Below are 9862 nucleotides of genomic sequence, written 5' to 3'. Positions count from 1 at the left end.
ATTTTGATTTTCACTAATGGATCTTATAATGAACTTAAGGAGTTAAAATGCATTTTCGATCTATTTCTGAAAGCTACTGGAATGCAGATAAACTCTAGGAAATCTCAAGTTTGTGTGGCAGATTTTGACAGAAGAGAAAGATCCATGATGGCTAATCTTTTTCCCTTCCACCATCAGCCACTGGACTCCCCTTTCAAATATCTGGGGTTTTGGCTAAAGCCGGCAGCTTATAAGAAAGAGGATTGGAACTGGCTCATAGCAAAGCTAGAAGCCAGAATTTCTCATTGGAGTTTCAAGTGGCTCTCCAGAGCTGGCAGATTGACCCTCATCAAATCTGTATTGTTAGCCATTCCAGTATACTGGGCAGCTTTAACCTGGGTCCCCAAAGGAGTGATGGAGAAAATCAGAAGAATCTGCTGCAGATTTCTATGGGCAGGATCAAAAGAATCCTCCGTCTTACCCTGGGTGGCATGGGATAAGGTGGCCAGACCAAAAGATTGGGGAGGATGGGGAATAAAAAGGCTCCCTGAGTTCAGTCTTTCCCTGGCAGCTAAATCAGGCTGGAGATTAATCTCGATGGAGAATCTTTGGACAAGGGTGGTTAAAAGGAAGTACATTGATCCAGTTCCTTTGGAAGATTGGATTCGGAGCCAAGATAAGAAAAAGAAGAATATCTCAGTCATCTGGAAGGCCACGGTGGAGGCTTTCTCTGTGATTGAACAAGGTTTGGCATGGAAAGTGGGAGATGGAAGACATATTAGAATTGGCAGGGACCCCTAGGTAGGTTGTAATGAAGCTTTTGCCTTGTCACCTGGCTTTCTCAGACACCTTGATAGTAAAGGAATTTCAACTCTAAATCAAGTGGAGAAAGTAGGCCACTCTACCATATGGGGTCAGGCTTGGAAGAATGATGAAGACTTAGGAATAAATATCAGATGGAAGAACGAATGGGTTTCTTACATCCAAGAACTGCATCGTTCAAATGTCAGGCTTAAAAACGAACCTGATCTGTTGATTTGGGCGCAAGGAAAAATAGGTGAATATTCCCCAAAAGATGGATATACCTTCTTAATGAAAAAGAAAGGTTGGGGAATACCAGATTGGTGGGCGAAAAACATATGGAAATTAAAATGCCCAGCTAAGGCCAGGAGTTTCCTATGGTGCATGCTAAAAAGAAAAGTCCCAACTTGGGACATTTTACAAGCCAGATACTTAGTTGGGCCTGGGAGGCGCCCTTATGCAAGTCTGAAGAGGAATCAATAAGCCATCTCTTTACAGCTTGTGTAGTCTCTCTAAAAATTTGGGAGGAGTTAACCTGCTTGGTTAATGTAAAGGTACAATGGGGACTAGATCCTTTGGAAGAAGCTTGGAGGAAATGGTGGCAAAACTATCCAGAGGGAAACATGAGAAATCTGCCTCTTATATTCTTTTGGGGTGTATGGTTAGCAAGAAACAAAAGCTTGTTTCAAGACAAGGACACTCCCACATCCGCCATAGCTATCAATTGTGCTGCCATATACTCTGCCATCCCGATCCCTGAAGCTAAAAATCCTCAAAAGAATCAAAAGCCTGTTACTATCTTGGAGGGCATTCCTTGGGCCTATTTTGACGGAGCATCCCAGAATAACAAGGCTGGAGCAGGACTATGCATTCACTTGAATCCTGATCACTCTTTAAAAGCATCTATAGGGCTAGGACCTGGTACAAACAATTATGCTGAGCTGTCCGCCTTGCGCCTTCTCCTTTGCTGGTTACTTCAAAGAAACATCTTCACAATTCAAATCTTCGGAGACTCTCTGAATGTCATAAAATGGGTTAATGGGAATGCATCATGTCAAAACCAGATTCTGAAGACTCTTGTAGAAGAAATTATGTTTTTAAAGCCATCTTTTAACAATTTTACCATTTTCCACATCTACAGGGACAAAAACGAGGAAGCAGACCAGCTTTCTAAGACTGGTTTACAGCAAGATATGGGTAGCTGGTCAATAGTAGAAATCAGTCAGGGGCAGTCATCCACTTCACAACAACCCCCTTTTGCTCCTCCTCAGTGAACGAGGCTCGTCTTTTCTTTTTGTCAGCAGTTTCATGGGCACAATGTTTTTCTGTTACAGCTTTCTCTATATTTTTGTTATTTTTATCATGAGCACTTCAAACAGAAAACCCAAAATCTTTTTGTACAGTTTTCAGCTGTCTCACAGTTTTATATACAATCTTGTAAGGGGTTGTTTTCTTTCTCTGAAGGAGACCCCGGAGTATGCATAGTATAACTTGTACTTAAGCCTCCTGAAGGGAGGAAGTCTAGTCAGTTTTATTTTCAGCAGTATCAGGACATATCATATCATCCACAATCAGTAAAAAAGGACTGAGATTTTTGCTTGTCTTACTTATAAGAAGAACAAAACAGCAATCATGTGAGCCATCAGGTCTGCTCAAAGTCTCAAACAGAATGTAAACTTTTTATATGCTTAATAAAAAGTTTTGCTTTTTTCTTCGGAAAAAAAATAAAAATTATATGAATATATTAATAATAGAGTTTTTGTATTAATAATAAATATAATATTTATTTATTAATATATAGAATATTTAAAGCATATTATAGATATAATTAAATTTTAATTTTGGTGATTAAGTTAAAAATAATTACGCCGTTCCCATTTGAAATGAATTGCCCCGGCCGCCACCGTGTTCTATTGTTGATCGTCGATTTGTGCTGTTAGACAATTGAATGAACTGTGATCATTGATCCAAAACTGTTCAACTGAACGGTTAATGAGAAAGCGGAAGGGGGACGGACGCACAGCCAGCTTCACCGCTGATATGTGCTTGGCTCGCACTGCCAACTAGGGCTCTGCCTAGACTCGACCTCTGGTTTTGCTGTCAATCTTGTTGTTGGTAGGGTGTGAAGACACAGACAGTACGTCGTGCATATCGTCCCTCAAAAAGAAGAAGACTGTAATGCTTGTTGGGTTCGTGCTTAATCTTCAAGTTAGGAAGTCTGCCATTGCTGTACTTGAAACAGGAGCTAACACAAACACTTCATCTGTACAGAATGGGGTAACACTGCATGAAGTGGGCCTGCTAAAAGACGCCCTCGGCTTCTTGCATGCTACTAACAACATTGTAGATAGAAGTGCATGTGTTTCTCTCCGGCAGGGCTGCGTTAAGCTTAAGGCCTTATCGAGCGGTAAAATATTCCACGCCCAAATGCATCAGAGGGGTTTTGTCAGAGATAGATTCTTACTTAACACTCTTATCACTATGTATGCTACGTGCGGGAGACCGGAGGATTCTCATCGAGTGTTCGACTAGATGACAACACGAGATGCCTTTTCATGGAATGCCATGATTTCAGCATATGCTAGACATGGATTTTCCCAGGAAGCTTTGGTTCTGTTTCGTCAGATGAAAAAACAGAGTGAAATTCAACCTGATCAATTCACCTTTACCGGTGTTCTTCCTGCATGTAACACCTTGGAAACCCTCGAGGAAGTTCATGAGGCCATAAGTAGACAAGGGTTTCAGTATGATGTTTTTGTAGGCACTGCCCTCTTGGACATGTATGCAAAATGTGGTATTATTGAGAAAGCACGTGATAAATGCCCGAACGAAATATTGTTTCCTGGAACGCCATGATTACGAGATACCTGCACAATGGATACATAGATGAGGTATTGAAGCTTTTCAGAGAAATACCCCAACGTAATGTAGTCTCCTGGACTGTGATGATTGTTGGGTATGTGCAGAATGGACTCAGTTTGGAAGCCATGGAGATGTTTAGGCAAATGCATATGGCAAGCGTTGAGCGGGACGCAAAAAAATTTTCCAGTGTTCTCCCAGTGTGTGCGAACTTGGGAACTATTCATCAGGGTATAGAGATACATGGAGAAGTAATCAGAAGTGGGTTGGAATCTAATGTCTTTGTGGGAACTTCCCTTGTAGACATGTATGGAAAATGTGAGAGAATACGCATTGCACGCAAAGTGTTTAACAAAATGCCTCAACGAAATGCTGCATCCTGGACCGCCATTATTGCAGGTTATGCACATAATGGGCACAACATGGAAGCTCTGGAGATTTTTCGACAGATGCAACAAGCAGCAGTGCAGCCAGATTCGAAAAACTTTGCCAGTGTTCTCCCAGTATGCGCTAATTTGGCAGCTCTGGAACAGGGCATGGAAATCCATGAAGAAATAATTAGAAGTAGTTTTCAGTGCAATGTATTTCTGTGTAACGCGCTTCTGGACATGTATGCAAAATGTGGAAGCATAGACAAGGCAAATGAAGTTTTCGATAAAATACATGGAAAAGATGTGGTTTTATGGAATTCAATGATTGCAGGATATGTAATGCATGGATGTGGCAAGGAGGCCCTGAAACTATTTCAAGAAATGCAACAATCTGGTATGAAACCGGACAGTGTTACCTTCGTCAATGTGTTGTCGGCATGCTGTCATGCAGGCCTAGTGGATGAGGGCCGAAAGTACTTTAATTCTATGAGTCAGTGTTACCAGATCACACCTGTGACAGAACACTATGGCTGCATGGCTGACCTTGTTGGCCGTGCTGGGCACCTAGAAGAGGTTAAAGACTTGATAAGCAAAATGCCAATAACCCCTGATGCTACAGTCTGGGGGTGTTTGCTTGGTGCCTGTATCATACATAACAATACAGAGTTAGGAGAATACGCTGCAGAACACCTTTTTGAGATGGATTGGAAAAATGCAGCAACTTATGTTGTGCTCTCAAATATCTATGCTTGTGCTCTCAAAAAATTTTGCCAGTGTTCTCCCAGTGTGTGCGAACTTGGGAACTATGCAGCAGGGTATAGAGATACATGGAGAAGTAATCAGAAGTGTGTTGGAATCTAATGTCTTTGTGGGAACTGCCCTTGTAGACATGTATGGAAAATGTGAGATAATACACATTGCACGCAAAGTGTTTGACAAAATGCCTCAACGAAATGTTGCATCCTGGACTGCCATTATTGCAGGTTATGCACAGAATGGGCACAACATGGAAGCTCTGGAGATTTTTCGACAGATGCAACAAGCAGCAGTGCAGCCAGATTCAAAAACCTTTGCCAGTGTTCTCCCAGCATGCGCTAATTTGGCAGCTCTGGAACAGGGCATGGAAATCCATGAAGAAATAATTAGAAGTGGTTTGGGGACAGGATGTTGGGGATCTAATAAGGAAGAGAGTTCCCTTATTTGCACTACAGATGAAATTTTTCATTGCGTGCAAAAGATGGCCACCATTTTTAGCATGGATGATATCTTTTTGAACTAAAGGACATTCAAAATAACAAGCAGTAATCAAAAGGCTAGGAAATGTTTGTCATGTATGTACTTTAAGTGATGTGCTATTCACTAGAATCTAAGCATTATTTTCCCTTTTCTAACTCCTATTAGATGGCATTATAAATGATGCGCTATTCAGAAGAATCTAAATACTTTTTCCTTTTGTAACTTCAGGGTGAAGCCCTTGGAGAAGAATGAAAAGTTGCAAACAAGATGAAATTTATCTTCAACAATTGCTGTAAATGAATCAATATGAATTAAAATCTCTAAAATTTGTACGACTTCATTGTAGTGTACTTGTAATAAATATTGAGTATTCTTTCAGAGTATGGGCTTGTTTATGCAAATGTGAAATATCAACCCGAGTACTTTTAACCTCTCTTAATCATTTACAAGCATTTAACGATACACCATGGATTAATCCAACCCGTGCACCATTTTGCTAGCACCTATGAGAGGCCACAGAGGCCATGTACAAGTTGTATATAGAAATTGATAGGCAAGATTAGTAAACAATTTTCCCTGTGACCCTCCCAGGAAAATTTGTAATTTCTATTGATGAGGTGTTGGCTTCGTTAGATCTCATCAATTATATTAGTTGATGGGATCCAAAAAGATGAGTTGTTGTCGATAACTTGATTAGCTCCAGAGATAACCTCCACAAACTGAGTTGGAGATTAATATTACATCATTGCAGTACTCTGTTGCTTAGAGGGCACCTTTACCAGACTACCAGTACACCATGGTAAATCCATGTCATCCCTCTGAAAGGCCAACTACAACTTGTCTATGGAACCTGATAGGTGAGATTAATAAACGATTTTACCTTGATATACTTGCAATTTCTATTGATTTGAGTGGTTGGTTTCATTGAACATCATCAAGTACATTAGTTCACAGGAAACCCAAAAAGATGAGATGTTCATTGTCGTTGAGTACATCATTACAATATATTTGGTGGAACTTTCATTTTGTGGGACAGTCTTTTCGTTGCTTAAGAGGCCCACACCAACCCTCATCTACAAGATGTCAAGGTTTGTCTGAGTAAAAACATGAATTGTGTGTTTGACCTTTCCACATTGGTAGGTAATTGATGTTTTGATAGATAGAAGATGGACGCAGAAACATTTTGTTTTTTTTTCGCTTTGTAATTTGGCGATATGATTTTTTTCATGAGACAGTGATGGGCTTTTATTTAAATTGTATGTTTTAATCCTAAAATGAATTTAGTGTCTTTTTTGTAAATTTATATCATAAAACTATAATTTTCTGATTTGTAAAATAGATAAAATATAAATAAATTTACTCTAAAAATAACAAACAAAAAAAATATGTAAGTAGAATACAAAATATATAATACTGAATATATTTGAATGTGGATGCAAATATATTTGAATTATCAGTCATTTGCACAAAACCGAGGGACATATTATGTAAGCTGAATATATAATATATAATATTGAATATATTTGAATGTGGATGCAAATATATTTGAATACAACTCGAATTATCAGTCATATGCACAAAACCGAGGGATATAGTGTGAAGAAATAATTAGAAGTCGTTTTCAGTGCAATGTATTTCTGTGTAACGCGCTTCTAGACATGTATGAAAAATGTGGAAGCATAGACAAGGCAAATGAAGTTTTCGACAAAATACATGGAAAAGATGTGGTTTTATGGAATTCAATGATTGCAGGATATGCAATGCATGGATGTTGCAAGGAGGCCCTGAAACTATTTCAAGAAATGCAACAATCTGGTATGAAATCGGACAGTGTTACCTTCGTCAATGTGTTGTCGACATGCTGTCATGCAGGCCTAGTGGATGAGGGCCGAAAGTACTTTAATTCTATGAGTCAATTTTACCAGATCACACATGTGATAGAACACTATGGCTGCATGGCTGACCTTGTTGGCCGTGCTGGGCACCTGGAAGAGGTTAAAAGACTTGATAAGCAAAATTCCAATAACCCCTGATGCTACAGTCTGGGGGTGTTTTCTTGGTGCTATATCATACATAACAATACAGAGTTAGGAGAATACGCTGCAGAACACCTTTTTGAGTTGGATTGGAAAAATGCAGCAACTTATGTTGTGCTCTCAAATATCTATGCTTCAGTGGGCCGATGGGATGGTATTGAAAAGCTGAGAAAAACCATGAAAGATAGGGAGATTAAACCAACGGCTAGATGTAGTTGGATTGAAGTCAACAAGCAGGTGCATGCTTTCCTTGCACGAAATGGGTTGCACCCACTATAACATAAAAAGCTGGAACTAATCCATGGTCACAAAATAATTTTAAGCAGATCATTGCAGCATGATTTGTCCAGCATGCTGTGGAGAATCAGAGATGAAGTTTAAAGGGCAGGGTATTCCTTTTTATGGAAAAGGCTTTGCCATTGGGAAGAAGTTAACCTGTTAACTCCAAAAATCAATAATAATACTCACGGTCCAAAAAGTGAAAATCAAACCAATATCTCCTACCAATTGGAGTAAAATTCAAATGCAGCTTTTATAATGGAGGGGGAATATTCATGATTGATCTATGAAGAGCGAAATGATAGTTGGAGGTTATTGAAGTCTTCAAATTCAATCCTCGAGGAGCTGAATCAACAAATTCTTTTTGCAGCGAGATTTAAGCATATCTGGGTTTTAACTAACAACACTTGGGGACAGGATGTTGGGGATCTAATAAGGAAGAGAGCTCCCTTATTTGCACTACAGATGAAATTGTTCATTGCGTGCAAAAGATGGCCACCATTTTTAGCATGGATGATATCTTTTTGAACTAAAGGGCATTCAAAATAACAAGCAGTAATCAAAAGGCTAGGAAATGTTTGCCATGTATGTACTTTAAGTGATGTGCTATTCGCTAGAATCTAGGCATTTTTTTCCCTCTTATAACTCCTATTAGATGGCATTATAAATGATGCGCTATTCAGAAGAATCTAAATACTTTTTCCTTTTGTAACTTCAGAGTGAAGCCCTTGGAGAAGAATGAAAATTTGCAACCAAGATGAGATTTATCTTCAATAATTGTTGTAAATGAATCAATATGAATTAAAATCTCTAAAATTGGTACGACTTCATTGTAGTGTACTTGTAATAAATATTGAGTATTCTTTTAGAGTATGGGCTTGTTTATGCAAATGTGAAATATCAACCCCTGAGTACTTTTAACCTCTCTTAATCATTTACAAGCATTTAGCGATACATCATGGATTAATCCAACCCGTGCACCATTTCGCTAGCACCTATGAGAGGCCACAGAGGCCATGTACAAGTTGTATATAGAAATCGATAGGCGAGATTAGTAAACAATTTTGCCTGTGACCCTCCCAGGAAAATTTGTAATTTCTATTGATGAGGTGTTGGCTTCGTTAGATCTCATCAATTATATTAGTTGATGGGATCCAAAAAGATGAGTTGTTGTCGATAACTTGATTAGCTCCAGAGATAACCTCCACAAACTGAGTTGGAGATTAATATTACATCATTGCAGTACTCTGTTGCTTAGAGGGCACCTTTACCAGACTACCAGTACACCATGGTAAATCCATGTCATCCCTCTGAAAGGCCAACTACAAGTTGTCTATGGAGCCCGATAGGTGAGATTAATAAACGATTTTACCTTGATATACTTGTAATTTCTATTGATTTGAGTGGTTGGTTTCATTGAACATCATCAAGTACATTAGTTCACAGGAAACCCAAAAAGATGAGATGTTCATTGTCGTTGAGTACATCATTACATTACATTTGGTGGAACTTTCATTTTGTGGGACAGTCTTTTCGTTGCTTAAGAGGTCCACACCAACCCTCATCTACAAGATGTCAGGGTTTATCTGAGTAAAAACATGAATTGTGTGTTTGACCTTTCCACATTGGTAGGTAATTGATGTTTTGATAGATAGAAGATGGACGCAGAAACATTTTGTTTTTCTTTTTCCTTTGTAATTTGGCGATATGATTTTTTTCATGAGACAGTGATGGGCTTTTATTTAAATTGTATGTTTTAATCCTAAAATGAATTTAGTGTCTTTTTTGTAAATTTATATCATAAAATTATAATTTTCTGATTTGTAAAATAGATAAAATATAAATAAATTTACTCTAAAAATAACAAACAAAAAAATATGTAAGCATAATACAAAATATATAATACTGAATATATTTGAATGTGGATGCAAATATATTTGAATTATCAGTTATTTGCACAAAACCGAGGGACATATTATGTAAGCTGAATATATAATATATAATACTGAATATATTTGAATGTGGATGCAAATATATTTGAATACAACTCGAATTATCAGTCATATGCACAAAACAGAGGGACATAGTGCGAAGGAGTTGATAAATCATTCTTAAAATTTATGTTTAATATTTTTTATTTTATAAAATTTTTATTATTATATTAAATAAAAACTTATTATATATATATATATATATATATATATATATATATATATACATACGCCGTAAGGCGTTTCCATCTGAAATGAACTCCCACAAATGCCCTTCTATCCTAATCATAGCCATTAGATTTTTTGTTAG

General features: G+C 37.9%; 1 pseudogene; it reads left to right on the top strand.

The window, feature by feature from the left end:
- Nucleotides 1–3632: 3632 nt before the first annotated feature.
- Nucleotides 3633–4871, top strand: LOC149250702 (putative pentatricopeptide repeat-containing protein At3g23330 pseudogene; annotated as a pseudogene).
- The last annotated feature ends 4991 nt before the right edge of the window (nt 4872–9862 follow it).

Source organism: Pinus tabuliformis, chromosome 7 (genome assembly GCF_031772625.1).
Source record: "Pinus tabuliformis cultivar Carrire ecotype Pingquan chromosome 7, CPIR1, whole genome shotgun sequence".
NCBI lineage: Eukaryota > Viridiplantae > Streptophyta > Pinopsida > Pinales > Pinaceae > Pinus > Pinus tabuliformis.
The sequence above is the reverse complement of the archived record's forward strand: the minus strand, read 5'-3'. Positions and strand labels throughout refer to the sequence as shown.